The sequence below is a fragment of the Bos taurus genome, chromosome 23 (assembly GCF_002263795.3).
Source record: "Bos taurus isolate L1 Dominette 01449 registration number 42190680 breed Hereford chromosome 23, ARS-UCD2.0, whole genome shotgun sequence".
Classification (NCBI taxonomy): Eukaryota; Metazoa; Chordata; class Mammalia; order Artiodactyla; family Bovidae; genus Bos; species Bos taurus.
In genome coordinates, this window is record NC_037350.1 from 8,204,296 (window position 1) to 8,218,532 (window position 14,237).

General features: G+C 59.3%; 1 protein-coding gene across 3 annotated transcripts in view; it reads right to left on the reverse strand.

Moving 5' to 3' along the window:
- GRM4 (glutamate metabotropic receptor 4) overlaps positions 1-14,237 on the reverse strand; it is a 114,528-nt gene that overhangs the window by 64,153 nt on the left and 36,138 nt on the right. The gene's annotated exons all lie outside the window — the stretch shown is intronic.

Below are 14,237 nucleotides of genomic sequence, written 5' to 3' on the forward strand. Positions count from 1 at the left end.
TGGGAGGCCAGAGGGAGTGGGGCCTCTCTCCACAGCCTGGGACCCAGAGCCCCTGGGGGCAGGGCCAGCCCAGGGCCACAGCCACTCCCACAGACTCGGACCTCATGGTCCTCGCCCAGCTCCCCCCAGTCACAGGGCGCCTTCCTGCCCCCAGGCTTCCCACCTGGCCCCCCAGGCAAAGGTGGGACCCGGAGGCCCGAAGCCGCCCTTCCTCCGCGGTGGACATCCAGCATCCACAGGGACTGGAAGGGGCTGCGTGCACTCTCCCGAGCCCCCCTCCACCCCTGCTCTCTGCCCTCTGCCCTCCTCACAGGGTCCTCACCTGCCCCCAGCTCCCAGGGCCTGCCAGTGGCCGCCACTGTCCACCCCCTGGCTTGGTCCACACCAGCAGGTACCCATCCTGTGTCCCCTCTGCCCTCTCTCAACTGGCCACAGTGACAGGGTGAAAGGGTGGGCATACCGATCTGGGCAGATGTCGCGGCCAAGACTGATCCCCGAGGGAATCATTAAGACTCAAGCCTGGCTGGAAAAACCTCACGGCCAGAACTGTAGTCTGCATGACAACTGGGGATGGGAAAATATTCCAGAACAGGAGGACTCGGGGAGCCCCCTGCACATGGGTTTGCCCACCTGGCCTCTGCCTAGGGGTGCCCATCCCCAGGGACAGTGGGGGTCCAGCTTCCACGGCGGAACATCCTCAGATTGCCCTGAAACTCCGCAGCACAGCGCTGCCTCCCTGGAGAGTGCAGGGGCCGGGGGCGGGGTTGAAGGAGACACGCCACCCTACACACTCTGCATTTTTCCCATGTTATTGTTGGTTGGTCGCTCAGTTGTATCTGACTCTTTGTGACCCCCGTGGACTGCAGCCCACCAGGCTCCTCTGTCCACAGGATTTTCCAGGCAAGAGTATTGAAATGGGTTGCCATCTCCCACTCCAATTTTCTGTGTGGAACCGTGCAAATACAGCACATGTTTAGAAAGCAAACCCCATTGGAATGGTCTGGAGCACACGGGTCCCTCTGCCTGCCTAAGTCAGCAGAGTCTGAAAACTGGCCCAGTCCTTGCGGCCCTAGAGAACACTTAGCATGAACGCAGCACCCCCTACAAGGCGGACTCTGGCTGGACACTTGATGATTAATTCAGAAAGTATCGTTATTTTTAAGGTCTGACGATGGCGTTAGAGCTGTGGTTGCTTGGTTGGTTTTTAAGAGTCCCTAGCTCTTAGCGCGGTTTCCCGGCCTCAGCACTATTAATGCTTGTGGAGGGAAGCGGGCTGAGATGCTTTGTTGGGGAGCTGCCCCATGCACCACAGGGTGTCGAGCAGCACCCCTGTCCCCTACCCACTGATGCCAGTAGCTCATCCTCCCCCAGTAACAACCAGAAACGTCCCGCGACGTTGCCAAATGTCCCCTGGGGGCAGAACTGTCCCAGTTGAGACCCACTGTTTCAGGGGCATGTACTAAAATACTTAGGGATGACGTGATATGATGAAGCCTGGGATTTCCTTCAAAAGAACTGAGGCAGGACGCGTGGAAGAAGAAATGACGCTGGCCGAGAGCTGACGGCTGTCCGGTGACGCGGGTGTGATGGAGGCACACTGCCCTGCTCGCTGTACTTTTGTGGGCGTCTGAAATGGCCACATTTAACATTTTTGGACAATAAAACAGAACAAAATAAACGTCACCCCCAGGGTCATCGCTCTGGAGAGACGCGCCCTGAATCTGGAGCTGACAGCAGAGACGCAGGGCCAGCACAGCAGGTCCCCGAGAGAGGACGGAGCTTTGTTTGTTCGCCAGCTCACCTCTGCCGGCCCTGATCACACACCCAGAAACGCACTTGCCTCCTAATTAGAAGCAGCTTGTCTCCTGCTTTTGATGTTTTCTCCCAACACGGGGCTGGGGCTGGAGTCAACAGCGCCTGCCCAGAGGAGGGCCAGAGCGGCTCGCAGGAGGCTCAGCCCCGCTTCCAACCCCCTCCCCTCTCCCCCCGGCTGGGCACTCGGCCTGGGCCAGGCCAGCGGGCAGGCAGGCGGCTGTCCAGGTGCCAGGACTCGGAGCCTCCCCCAGGGAGCCCCGGCCCTGTCCCTGAACACACAGGGCCTCCCATAAAGGGCAGAGGACCAAGGGTGGGGGTCCCCGCAGGGTGTGTGTGCCAGCCTGCAGGAGGGCTCAGGGCCCCTGATTTCAGGAGCCCAGGAAGGGCCCCTGATCTGCCCATGAGCCTCCTCAGTGAGCCTGCACTGAGAAGATGGGGTAGAGACAGCATCCCCACCAGGGTGCAGGGGATAAGCATCCTCTTACACGTGGCCCCCTCTGCCAGCTCCTCCTGCCGCCCCCGCAGGCTCCCTCCCTCGGCTGCAGACCCTCCTGAGGGTCCCAGGAGGATGGGTTCAAGCAGCAATTTGGGAGCTAAAGTGCTCAGGTTCAAATCCCAGATGTGGGAAACCTGGGTGCAGGTAACGTCACCTCTCTGGACCTCAGTTTCCTCAGCTGCAAAATGGAAATAATTCCAATCCCTTTCTTCTGAGGTTGTGAGGGGCACATGTGGGAATTCACGGGAGAAACTCAGGCAGCGCCTGGCGGGCAGTCAGCACTCGAGGGTTGGCGCTGATGAGGGCAGTAGTCCGTCCCCTTGCCCTTCCTCGGGACAGCGCCCTCTCTGACTGTTTCTCACCCCTAGACTGTCCCAGGGGCCTCCCCCTGACCCCTAGCGCTCTCTCTCGCTCGCACTCTCTCTCTCTGTCACAGAGTTACTGCTGTGCTTAGTGGGGAGACCTCCTGGGACTGGCTGGCCCTCCAAGCCCTCTCCCTCTCACCCCCACCCCAGCCTGGAGTTGGGTGGCAAAGGCAAGGAGCACCCCATGGGCAGGGGCCTGTGACAACTTGGCCCAGTGGTCTTCTGGCGTCTCCTCAGCTCTCATCGCCCTGCAGCTGGTGCGTGCAAAGTCGCTTCGGTTGCATCCAACTCTTTGCAACCCCATGGACTGTAGCCCACCAGGCTCCTCTGTCCATGGGATTCCCCAGGCAGGCATGCTGGAATGGATTTCCACGTCCTTCTCTGGGGGATCTTCCTAGCGCAGGGATCATGCCTCCTCGAGTCTCCTGCACCGATAGGCGGTTCCATTACCTCTAGCACCACCTGGGGAGCCCTGCCCTGTGCCCGCTGAGCACATTCCTCTCCTTCAAGACAGCCACGCCCACCCCACCACCAGGCTTCCCTCTCCCTGGCCCCCTCCTCCTCTCACCTAACACCCTGTGCACCTACTGTGTGTTGAGCACTGTCCTAGGCACTGGGGACGGCACAACCTCATGTCTCATCCTCCTGGGGCAAGAGTCAGCCAGAAGCCAGGTTTCAGCAGCAGCTGACAACTACAGCCATCCTACCCTGGGGCCATTTGTCCACCTGTTTCTCCCTCCTCTCTGCCTGTCTTCCTCTGCCCACAAAACCCATGACCTCATCTCCCCACATCCAAATCTTCCTAGTGCATCAAGGCCCACTTGTGTCACCTCCTCCGGGCAGCCCCCCAGGAGCCTTCATCCTCCAGGTAGCCCGCTCAGACCTCACACAGCGCCGAGCCCTGTGAGTACTCGGGCTACTCTGGGGCGCGGAGCACAATCTCCTGAGTGTTAGGATGCCTGACCAACAATTCAGCAAGTATTCTGAGGCTCCCCCCGTTGTGCTGGGCAAGGTCACTGGGGAGATGCCAAGGGAACTGGGCTTATCGCACCCCCAAACCCAACACTCACTGCATCTGGGGGTCGCCCTGCAAGGGGAGGAGGCAGGTGGGACGACCAGGAGTGGCACACAGTGTGTCTGCAGCTGGCACCCAGCCAAGTCTCACCCGTATGGAAGAGCAGAAGGGCTGAAGGGCTGCAGGGGCAGCACTTGAATAAGGGCCCCCTCGCCCACCCCCTCTGGCTTCTGGGAGTGACGAGGAGGCCCTGCCACGTGGGGAGACAGGAGCTGCTTCCGGGCTTGGAAAACAATAAAGACGGATGTCAAGCATGCGCGCGCACACGTGTGTGTGTGTGTGTGTGTGTGACATGTGCGTGTGTGAGCCTGTGCTGGAGCGTATGCCTTGAGCATGCCGCACATGCATCGGTTTAGTCCTCCTACCGAATCACTGAACACCAACAGCCTGCTGGGCCCAGCCCGGAAAGCAGGCGCGGGTGGTGAACACTGCCCCGTGGGGCTCCCAGTGTGGACGGGGGCAGACGAGGCAGAGCGGGTAGACGGGGCCAGGGGGCCAGGAGGAAGAGGAAAGCAGGGTGCGGGGGGTGTGAGGGAGAAGGGCCGGGGATGCCCCTCTGGCAGGGCGACACTGAGTCGGGACCCCAAGGTGGTGAAGGAGGGACCACGTAAGTGAAGGGGGCCTTTTCAGGCAGAGGGGACATGCGTGCACTTGCATGCATGTGTGAGGGAACAGGCACAGGCATGCGTGTCTGTGTGCTGGAACCCGAGTCTCTTCTGAACTCACCCCAGGCCCAGCCAGCAGCCCCACACACCCACCTGGGCATGGCAACTCCGGCCGGGATGTGAGTGGTACCCAGGTGCCAAAGGCTCAGACACGGCCACTGGCTCCCACACCAGCACAGCCTGAGGACCCCCTGAAAGTGGTAGGTCCCCGCCATAGCCCCCTCCCATCCCGAGGAGGACGAAGGGGTGAACAGGCTGCCCAGCATCTCAGAGTCCACCAGGGACCCAGACCCCATGGCCTCTGAAGGCTGGGGCCCTGTCAAGGCCAGCGTTTTGTTCAGAGCAGTCAGTGCCTCACCCTGGCCTGGGGAAGCCCAAGTCACGCAGTGGAATGTCCGCGGCTGTCACCAGGGAACCTAGGGCCAGCTGCCAGGAGCCCCAGCCCCCTTCCCCTGAGTGTATGTGCATCAGCGCCCCTCCCCCTCCCTCTGCCTCCCTAACCCTGGCCTCAGACCTCTCTCTCTGGAGCCAACCTGCCCAGGGCTCCGCCACCCAGCTGTGCCACCTTAGACAAGCAAGCAGCCTCCCTACCCCTAAAAAGTGGCCCAAATAACAACAGAGAGGATGGCACCACAGAGGACACACACAGGGCTGAAAACGGTGCCTGGCACACAGGGCCCTTGGCAAATGCTAGAAATTATTAGACGGGAGCAAGACTAGGACCATTGTGCCCATTTTCCAGGTGAGGAAACTGAGGCTCAGAGAGGAAACAGTGCCCAACGAGCAGCAGAGCCATCAGGAGGAACAGAAACAAGATGCAGACCCAGCTGCTCTTTTTTTTTTAATTTGGCTGCACTGGGGCTTCGTCATGGCGCGTGGGATCTCCATGCTGCGTGTGGCATCGAGTTCCCCAAGGACTGAACCCGGGCCTCTCGCATCAAACGCTAAGACTTCTCTGAGGTCTTAGCCACTGGACCACCGAGGAAGTCCCCATACACAGCTCCTGGCCTGGGGCCCTATCCACCCTCCCAGCTGACTCTCCTCTTTCCATTCCACCCACAAGCCAGGCTGGGCAGCCACTGCTGGGGGCTGCAGTCCCCTCTGGCCACCAGCACAGTCCAGGCCAGGACCCAGGTCGACCTCAGGACCCCCACCTGCCTGGCCGCAGCGCCTCTCACTTGGGATGTGGGAGACCCTGCGTGAGGCTGGTCAGAGCCCGGGGTGGCCGCCTGATCCCTGCCCTTCTGATCTTGGCTGCATGGTGCCTCCACTGCCCGGCTCTCAGCATCAGCTGTTTCCTTCACAGACAAAAAGGCAGCCAGGCTTCTGGGTACATGAAAGCTGCTCAGGCAGGAAAGTGTGGTTCAGAGAGTCGGCGAGAGGGAAGGCCAGCTTCCAAAGGCTCAGGGCCCGGCTTCCACCCCGACCTCCCTCGCCAGCTGAGCTGTGCACCCTCCCCGAGGCCTTTGCTGCAGAGCTGGCACCGGGAGGAGCAGAGATGCCCTTGTCGGCCTCCCCACCTCCCCGGAGCCTGGGGGGGCAGATAGCGTCTCACTGAGAGCTGGGCACACAGCGGGCGCCCCCCACACCCTTGCGGATCAGCCATCATCTCCTCTCGGCCAGGTGCAGAGAACATGGATTTAAATAACCCACCTTCAGAGCACCAGCCGCCAGAGGAGCCAGAAAGGAGCTCCCCAGAGTGAGATGCCGCCAGGCTGAAGCTCCCGGCTGGGTCGGAGGCCACGGGGATTCACTGGGGGGAAAGTGGGACTGTGAACCCCAAGGAGAGCGTGGAGGCTGGCAGGGTGGGCCAAGGGTGCAAACAGATTGGGGAGGAGAAACGGGGCACACAGAGAGGGGAGGCAGGGGGCGCTCAAGGTGCCTGGGGAGGGCGGTTAGGGGGAGGAATTGGGGTACGGCAGAGGGGTGCACAGGGTACACAGAGGAGCGCCTGCCTTCAGTCCTGACCACCAGTCTCTGAGAGGGGCCCCAGCGTTCAAGAGCAGAGAAAGCAGACTTCCAGAGCCTGGAAAGTGGGGGAACCTCTGGGGGGAGGCTGGGCTGGAGTCTGGGTGGGCTGCAGAAGGGCTGGGGTGGGCCCCGATGGAAGGACGGTCCGCCCCCCGCGCTGGGCCTTGTCCCGGGCCTTCCCCGAAAACGACCACCTTCCGCCACCCCCCAACCCACCCACTGGACCAGCTGGGGGCCACCAGCCACTGCCCCACAGACCCTGAGGGAATCCAGGCCAGGCCAGCCTGGGCACTCACTTCAGGGCGCCCTCATTAACCAGACCTCACTCCCCTGCGGACACAGCCCGGCCACTGGCTCCAGACCCCCGAGTGGCGGGTCACTGGGGGCCCGCTGCCCTGTGCCCCAAGGCGATCCATCAACCTGCTCACCACCCCGGGGCTCCCGGACTCGGCCTTCTGCCCCCCTCTCTGCCCCCACCCCAGGCCTGGACACAGACCTGTGCCGGGGTCACACAGGCCCCTCAGGCTGGCAGCCTGTCCCCTCCTGGACTGAGAAGTAGACGTTAGTCTCCAAGGCAGCAAGTGCTATGCTAAAAGACAGTAAAATCTGGGGCTTCCCTGGCAGTCCAGTGGTTAAGATTCCAGGCTTGCAGTGCAGGGGATGAGGGTTCAATCCCCGGTCAGAGAACTAGGCCACACGAGCACGGCCAAAAAACAGGCAGACGGTGAGATCTGCCCACAATGCCGTGTGGCCCCTCACCTGGCTCCGTGGCCGCCAGCCTCCCTTCCCACAGAGGGCCTAGCCCGGCCCCAGAAACTCTGCTGATGCCACTGTGAATTCACTTACTCAGTGCTTTTTCATACTGTTCGTGGGGTTCTCAAGGCAAAAATACTGAGGTGGTTTGCCATTCCCTTCTCCAGTGGACTGCGATTTGTCAGAACTCTCCACCATGACCTGCCCATCTTGGGTGGCCCTACTTGGCATGGCTCATAGTTTCATTGAGTTAGACAAGGCTGTGGAAAAGACGCTGATGCTGGGAGAGATTGAAGGCAGGAGGAGAAGGGGATGACAGAGGATGAGATGGCTGGATGGCATCACTGACTCAATGGACATGAGTTTGAGTAAACTCAGGGAGCTGGTGATGCACAGGGAGGCCTGGCATGCTGCAGTCCATGGGGTCGCAAAGAGTTGGACATGACTGAGCAATGGAACTGACTCAGTGCTTCCCTGAGCACCTACTAAGCACTTTGCAGAATGTTCAACACTGGGGCGAACCCACAGAGCCCAACCCCTGCCTTCACGGAGCTGACACTCCAGTGGGAGAGACAATGCTCAGTGAGCCCACACATGGCCAACGTGGGTGCCAGTCCTTAGAGACACGTCCCTCCCTCATTCCCCGTCAGATACTGGCAAATCTGACGACGCGCCCCTCATGCCCCACCTGACGTGTTCTGGCCCCTGAGCTGCGAGCAGGAAGTGCATCAACTCAGGGTCAGGGCGTCTCATCACCCTGCTGCCGTGACTGGTTCCGGGCCAGCCTGGTCCCTGAGGAGGTGGGATGAGCACCCAGCCAAGCCATGTGGACACACAACACGGCAAGTACATTCAGTTTACGGGTTTACAGCCACAGAGAAGCGGGAGCCGTGTGCTCTTGCAGCGCCTCCTCCTGATGCCGATGGACACGGGGGCGCGAGCTCTAGCTCCCCGAGAGCAAGGGGGGAGCTCTATTTTTCTCCACCTCAAAAGCCTGGATATGTCAGGCTCACACCCGTCACAGGTTGGCTTGGGCTGAGCTGAATTAAATTCACACACACACACGCACACACGTAATCATCATCTTCCTGAGGATGAGCATTGATTGAGTGTTTACTGTGTGCCAAGAACTGTGCCCAGTGGTCTTATAGGACTAACACCTTTAACCTTACGACAACCGTATGAAGGAGGTGCTCATTTCCCCTACACCTGGGTACGGAAAGGTCCAGGAGCTTGCCCAGGACACACAGCCGTGATTTAAAGCCAGAGGGATGAGTTCCAGAGCCCATTTTACTCTCCGGTGAAAGCTCAGCCTCCCCGCCTCACAAGCGAGCCTACACACACGTGTGCTCACACACAGGATCTGACAGAGACACTGGCAGCCTCCAGGCGGACTCCCGCACGGCCGGCGGCCACAGAGGGGAGGGCCAGCCCCGCTTCCCCTCTGCTCAGCCACTGCCTCTGCTCCTGACCGGCAGACCATCCGTCTCCATTACAAAGGATCGGGCCGGGGTCGGGGCCAGCCCCTGAGGGTTGTGTAAATGGCTTGGCTTGGTGCAACAGCTAATTTCTAAACGTAATTATTAATTTCATGCTTATCATATGCAAACCTCTGTTTCCCAGATGAGATGAAATTTATTTAATTAGAAATTCCCTCATCAAGCCTTTTGGATCCAAGCTTTTAATTAGGATCACCAACCCCACCCGTGGCTACCAAAGAGTGGGTTCATGGCCCCTGACTCCCCGCTCCCTGAGACCCCAGACAAGTCAGCATGTGTAGGTCCCTCCACTGTCACCAGGACCCCACTGGCCAGGTCAGGGCCCCTCACCAGGCCCCTACCCCTCCCACCCCTGCAGCACGGCACCACAGTCACAACGGATCTCTTTTTCCTGCAGGCGCCATAATAGGGAAATAGCTTGGAAAGAGCTTGTATCATCTTGCAGCCAGAAGGACTGAAATGTTTAAGGTGCTGGAAGACAAAAGACATCACAGCCCTCCCCTCTTCCTGCGAAATTCACACAGCTGCCTTCTTCGGGGAGCCCCTGCCGGGTGCTAATAAAATGCCCTTTACAGCTAAGCCTAGAGCCCACTGTCAAAATGATCAACAACACTTGGCATTTGAACAAAGCATTTTCAACACATTATCTCTGACTTCATCTCCAGCCCCCATCCTGGCCTCCCACCTCGGCCTCAGCTCACACAGCCGCAGCCACACCAGCCTCCTTGCTGTTCCCTTGAACAGGCCAGGCACACTCTGCCTCAGAGCCTTTGCACTGGCCGTCCCCACCACCTGACCGCAATCCCCCCAGATAGGCATGTGGCCCACTCATTCACATCCTTCCCTTCAAGACTACGCAGACATCACCTTCTCAGACCCCCCGTTTAACACCAATCTGGCTTTTCCCTCCCCTGTACCCTATCTCTACCTCGCCTGCTTGAGAAAGTGAAAGTCACATTCGACTCTTTGTGACTCCATAGACTACAGGTACCCTGCCAGGCTCCGCTGTCCAAGGACTTCTCCAGGCAAGAAAACTGGAGTGGGTTGTCATTTCCTTCTCCAGGGGATCTTCCCAAGCCAGGGATGTGAACCCAGGTCTCCTGCATTGCGGGCGGATTCTTTACCATCTGAGCCACCAGGGAAGCCCGGCTTGGATTCCCTCAAGACGATGAGCACTCTCTAACATGCTCTATATTTACTGCTTACTTCATTTATTTTTAAGTGTTTTATTTATGTATTTGGCCATGTGGGTCTCAGTTGCAGCATGGGGGATCTTCAATCTTCACTGTGGCATGTGGAAGCTAGTTCCCTGACCAGGGATTGAACCTAGGTCCCCTGCATTGGGAGCACGGAGTCTTAGCCACTGGACCACCAGGGAAGTCCCTTATTTCAGTTATTATCCATCTCCCCCTAAAAAGTCAGCTCCATGAATCCAGGGGCCTCTCTTTATTCCCTACTGTGTCCTGGGACGCCTGGCACAGCATCGGACCCAATGAATGCAGGGAATACTTCACTCCCTCCGCCCCAAGCTGAGGACAGGCCCAGCAGACCCCTGAGCACCCTAGATGAGTGAGGAAACCGAGGCTCAGAGCCTCAGGGCCTTGCCAAGGTCACAGAGATGCAGCCACGTTCTGACTCTCACGTGGTCTGGTGCCTCATCTGGGCAACTGAAGGGCGCTGCTCTGCAGAAAGGGGCCACTCCACGGCAGCGCCCGGCTCACAGATGCTGAGGGCTCCCTCCTCCCACCCCAGGGCTCAGCTCCGGCCTCTCCTGGGGCCTGCTGTGCCCTGTCCCCTTAATTTCACGCTGATATCCGAGAAGGCAATCATGCGGGGGGCCATCCCCCACCCGCATGTCTCCCTCCTCGGGACCCACCCAGCCTCGTATCAGGAAAGCAAGCGGACACTTGGATTAATTTCCAGGCCTGCTCTGAATTATGTTTTCCAGGAAAGAACCAGACAGATGCAGGCAACAGGCCTTTGAACAAATATTTCCCCAGAAAGCGCTTTATTCAGTCCCTTGTCTCACCCTTTTAAACATTATATGTTTTCTTAGGAGCCCAGGAAAGGGGGGCCCCCCGATAAGGCATGGGGACTGGAGAAGAATAGAGGGCGTGGAGTGGAGAGCCTTGCAGGGCTGACAAAGAAGCGGGTTCTGATGCAGGCTCCGAGGAATTACCGCAGATAAGAGCGCCCGGGGGGCGGGCGGGGGAGCCGGCGGCACAAGGGCGAGAGCAAACAAGATCCTCAAACCAGCACTTGTCCTATTTCATAAGCGAAATGTAGATCAATAAATTACACTCATTTCTGCAGGTCTTACATGCTGACTCCGTAACCTTGTCAAAAGCCATATGTGGGGGGAGGCGGAGGGATGGAGGAGCCCAGAGGCCGGGGAGGAGGGGTGGGGCCTGAGGGGGGAGCCCTGTGGGGTCACAGCAGCTACACCCCCTTCGCCTAGAAGGGTCCAAGGCCCAGGTTTCCAGAGGCGAGAAGCAGGCCACCTCACCCTCTACCCACTACCTCACTGCGTGACCACAGGCCAGTCACCGCCCCTGTGAGCCTCAGTCTCCTCATCTGTCAAGTGGGCACAGTGGTGAGAACTTGGCCTCTGTCAACCTCATTGTGGGGCTCACATGAGTGAACAGGTATGAAAGCCTGGAAAGAGACACAAATATCCAAGCTGCCAGGAGCTGTTGTTACGCATCTGAGTCAGATGATGCACTGACACAGACACTCCTGTTGGCTCTCCCCACGCCCGGAGAGAGGAAACTTTCGCCCTGATTGACACGAGAGGCCGCGGCTCAGAGCTGAGGCCTGCGCCCAGGGTCACATCCCACCCCGGCCCGCTGGATGGCCAAGCAGGGCTCTCTCTGTGCCACGAGGCTGCCTGTGAGCCAGGGTGCTGGGCAGCACTGGGCACCAGGCCATGCCCACATGTCCAAGGGCCGGGGGCTCAGGACCAGCCCAAGGTGCTGCTGTACCCCGGGGGGCCAAGCTGAGAGTGAGGCTCAGCAGGGACCTGACACCTGGAACAGTTGGGCCAGGACCGGGCGTCCTGCAAGCCGGGCGGGGTGGCAGCGGCCAGAGGCTGCACAGGTGTGACTGGAATCCTAAAGGACCCAGGAACTACCATTTCAGGAGCACCCATTCCACGCCAAGCACCCCACGGGGACTTTCTCATTTAATGTGCATACCACAACCCCACGAAGCAAAGGCTATTATTACCTCCGTTTTTCAGATGAGACCACTGGAGCCCAAGAAAATACGGAAACAAAATCACACAGCAAGAGGACTTTCCTGGGGGCCAGTGGCTAAGAATCTGCCTTCCGATGCAGAGGACACAGGGTCCAATCCCTGGTCAGGGAACTAAGATCGCACATGCCAGGGGGCAACTAAGCCCGTGCTCTGCAACCAGAGAAAGCCTGTGTACCGCAACAAGGAAATCACTTGCTGCGATGAAGCCCCAGAGCAGCCGAAAATGAAAGAAAATCACACAGCAAGTGGCAAAGCGCGACCTGAACTCGAGTCTGACTGACTCTGGCCCGTGGGTCCTCCTGCCCCGGCACACACTCCGCTTCCGTTGCCAGCCTCCTGCCCTCTGCCCACATCGCCCACCCCCCTGGGAAGCAGCCAGCACAGGGAGCCAAGAGTCCTTGCTCTGGGCCTTTCCTCATCACATCTCTAGATCCCAACACCTCCCATCTCTGAGTCTCAGCTTCCACATCTGTTCCATGGAGGTTTAATGACCCCCTGGGCTTGCAAGGTAAGGGCAGAGGCCAGGGCCTCCATAATGTGGGGGTGACATCCAGAAGCCTGGTCCACAGCACCCACTGAGCCACCTCTCCAAGCTGCGGGAGTCGGGGGCAGGGCCGGGACAACCTCTGAACAGGGTGTCTCTGGAGCATCTGGAAGGACTCATCTGGGGGGCAGTGATGGGGGCGTGGCCAAGAGGGAGAGATCAACCATGGCGTCTGCCCAGTGTCCTACCAAGTCAGGTTAATGTGCTGTGCTGCGTGGAACATAGGACTCTGTATTAATATAATATGATATAATGGGACATGTGAACATTATTGAACACGTGAGCCGATAAAAGTCACAGGGTCATCGCTCCAAGTAATTTATGTCACAGCCCGCCCACTGCCAGGCTGGCAGGGCGGAGGTCCCACTGGAGCAAGGGGGCCTGAGTAATGGGCAGAGTGGGGAAGGGGCTGGCCAAGTGCGGCCATTCAGCCAAGACCACAGGCAGGCTAGCAGCGGCCACTCACAGAGCATCACCTCTCCCTGCTCCCTGCTGTCTGTCCCCAGCCCAGACCCAGCACTGCCTCCCAATGGCCCTGGGGCAGAGCCAGCTGCTGAGAATCCAGCCTGCAGGGCGCCACCTACCTCCAAGGACCTCCCCCATTTCTGCTGCCCCCCACCGCCACTGTCCTCAGGCTCTGGGCGTGCCTGGCGCTGACTCATCTCTCACCAGCACCCTCAGGAAGGAGGCCATGCCACCCCAGGGGCCCCTCTAGGGAAGTCCCATCTCCAGCTCCACCCCCACCTCTCCTGGGCCCCGGTAAGGACGGAGGTGATACGGGCCTCTCGTCCCTTCATGCATTCATTCAGAGTATACTTACTGAGCACTCACTCTGCCCCGTGCCACGGTGGACACCGGGGAGACCACAGTGAGCAAACACAGACCAGCCCCTGTCCTCATGGAACAGAGTCCTGTGGGAGAGATGGTCTCTAACTGGATGCACATAGCAACACATCCAGCCTCTGAGATGTGCTGGGAAGAGGTCTGGGGCCCGTGAGAACCTGGAATAAGGCCCTGAATCTGCTTAGGGCACCCCCCCTGAGGAGGAGGCGTGAGTTGACACCCGAAGAACAGGTAGGCAATACCCAGATGAAGAAGGAAAAACAGCCCAGATGGAAGATGAGGCAGGTGCAAAGGCCCTGTGGCCTGGAGCCTGTGGCTGGTTGGAGGAAAGGCAAACACAGAGAGGATGGGAGAGCACAGAATGAGACACAGCTGCACCAAAGCAGATCCAAGGCTCAGACAGGCGCCACCAAGTGCAGAGGGACGCTTCCTCGTCCAGGTGAGAGGTGAGGGTGCATGGAGACAGACAGATGCATCAAACTTCCCCAAAAAGCCCTCCAGCTCCAAGCGTTACCCTCCTGTGACAAACTCTCAGTGAGCCCTCCCCTAAACTCTGAATCCAGCCAAGACCAGAGGAAGAGTCTGAAGCTGGGACCCAGGCAACCAAGTTGTCCAGGGCCAGCTGCCTGCTTATCCTCTGGGCTAAGCCTGTTTCCTCAAGGTACCCATGCTCTGGGGGTTCTGCAGCTGCCCCAGTGGCCCAGCAGGGTGAGGAGGGGCCAGGGACTCAGCCCAGGGCAGCGGGGAGGCCACCCCGCTCTCAGCCCTATTGCCAGCACCCTCTGCTATGCTGGAAGCTGGCCCGATGGAAGAGCCTGAGTTCTGCCTGTCACTAAGTCACCATGTATTCTCAAACCAGCCCGTCTTCCATCCTGGGCCCCAGGTTCCTCACCTAATAACCGTGAAACAACAATCACAATAATACCTAACGTTGAGTGGGTGCCTCCTGTGCGCCC